We start from the raw sequence: 2,603 nt of genomic DNA on the forward strand, positions 1-2,603 counted from the left end.
GTATTAAATCAATAAAATGTCCCAGTTTTCACTCATCTGTACAAAAGCACAAATGCTAGAATGTCTTTAGTAAACTAACTCAATATTATATTCTATTGCAACTCTATTTGATATATTTTAGAAGTATACTTAGGGTCTTTTACATAGCAAAGTTCAAACTATGATCCCTTATCTATATTGAAACCATCTGGCTAAATTATATTTAATCATAAGAAATATATAATAATAAGGATGGTATACATTTTAGAACTTTGTTTTATGATAAAGTGCATTATAGGCATCATATTTTACCTTGGTACCTCTCTACAAATAAGAATATTTTTCTTCCAGGTCAAAATCACACAAATATAGTAAAAATGAGTAATTTCTTGATATTATTTAATGCCAATGCATACTTGAATTTTATTTGTACTAATGACTTACCTCAATAGTGGAACATAGTCTTAGCATTTATAAGGCTTGATCCCTAGAACCTAAAAAGGAGGACATACAGAGATACGGAGATGAGAGAGGAGGGGTGGGATGGGAGGAAACTAATAAATTAGGCCAGTCTTTTTCGAGGCATCCTTGAACTTGATGTGCTAGTTGGCAAATTTTCCCATGGCTTTAAAAAAGTTTTTCACAGATTCAAGTCAAACATTTAGGTTTACTTTATACTATTTATGACATTGGAAATTCTGTTCTGTATTACATCAGGAAACGCTCTCACCATTAATGGTATAAAAATTGACTACTAGATTAAGGTGATGGATGCCTGATTTTAGGGATTTGTGGCAAGCTTTCTATCCATCTAAAACTAGACCCTTATTCCTATCCCCAATTACCCTTCTAACAATTCCCTGATGCCTCACCTCATGTATTTTTAATAGGCATCAATTTTTATTTCAAAATAAAACATAAAACCAAGTAGATGACTGTTTTAGAGTCGTTGAATCCTTTCCCTGGAGTCCAAGTAAAGAAATGGGAAGAGTACCGCCCAGAAGAGGCCATAGAAAAGAGCTGTTGGAAACATGATCAGCTTTGAACTTTTTCTGAGAGATGGCCTGAGAGAGTGGAGAAACCTGGTGCTAGGGAAATCCCACAAGGATATCCTCAGCAATAGTGGAGAGGGTGCCTGAACTGGCCTTCCCCTCTAATTAGATTGGTGACTACCATAATTATCATCAGAGTAATTTCATCCGGTAACTGTTGAAAGGAGATGCAGAGATCCAGGGCCACGCACTGGACCGAGATCTGGGAGTCCAGTTGAGGAGAGGGAGGAGGGATTATATGAGCAGGGGAGGTAACAATATCATGATGGGGAAACCCACAGAGACAGCTGACCTGAGCTAGTGGGAGCTCAAGGACTCTATAGACTGACAGCTGGGGAGCCTGCATGGAACTGAACTAGGCCTTCTTCTGCATGTGGATGACAGCTGTGTGATTTGGTTTATTTGTGGAGCCCCTGGCATTGGAACCAGGATCTATCCCTGGTACACGAGCTGGCTTTTTGGAGCCCATTCTCTATGGAGGGACACCTTGCTCAGCTTTGATGCAGGGGGGAGGGACTTGGTCCTCCCTAGACTTGATGTGCCAGGCTTTGTTGACTCCCCATGGGAGGCTTTACTCTTAATAAGGAGTAAATGGGGATGCAGTGCAGGGAGGAGGTGGGGGAAGGAGTGAGAAGAAGGGAGGGAGGAGGGATTGTGATTCGTATGTAAAATGAATAAAAAAATTAAACATAAAAAGAGCAAGAGTTGTCACTTTCCCAGAAGAAAACATTATTATTTTAAAAAGTTAATTTTATGTATTTGGGTCTTTTGCCTGCTTTTATGTGTGCGTCACTTAGCATGCCTCATTTTCTCAGAAGCCAGAAGAGAGCATTAGATTCCCTGTAATTGGACTTACGGACAATCGTGAGCTGCTATGAGGGCACTGGAAATAGAACATAGTCCTCTGGAAGAGCGGTCAGTGCTCTTAGCCTCTGATCCATATCCCTAAGCCCCCAAGAAGACTCTGTTATATGAAAATTTATTTGTGGGAGGAAGTGGTCAGGCTGGGTGTTCTTAGGAAAACTTGAGGTTGGACATTTTACCTGTAGTCATATCTTACCCCTGTCACAAAGCCAACTCTCCACTCGCTTCTCATCGTTATTTCTTCTGCATGACTCAAACTCTTCCCTATCCTCACAACATATAAAAACACTCACACATTTTCAACCCTTTTCTCAATTTAGAATCATATCGTCTTATTACAGTTAGAAACTAGAATGTTCATTTCCAAATATTTAATTAAAAATTTTACTTTAGAGTCTGAATAGATAACTTAGCAGTTAAGAGCACTCATTGCTCTTTTAGAGGAGCTGGGTTCATTTCCCAGCATCCACATGATGGTTCCCAACTATTTCTAGCTCTGTTCCAGGGCGTCTGAAGACTTCTGACTTTTGAAGACACCAGGTATATACATGGTGAACATACATACACACCAGCAAAACACTCATTCACTTATATAAAGTTTTAAAAATATCTTACTTAGTTTTACATTTTATGTTATACTGGGGATTAAACTCAGGGTCTTGTGTATGCTAAGACCATACCTGACTGTTGTGGTACACCCCCATCCCT

This window comes from Chionomys nivalis, chromosome X (genome assembly GCF_950005125.1).
Source record: "Chionomys nivalis chromosome X, mChiNiv1.1, whole genome shotgun sequence".
Taxonomy (NCBI): domain Eukaryota; kingdom Metazoa; phylum Chordata; class Mammalia; order Rodentia; family Cricetidae; genus Chionomys; species Chionomys nivalis.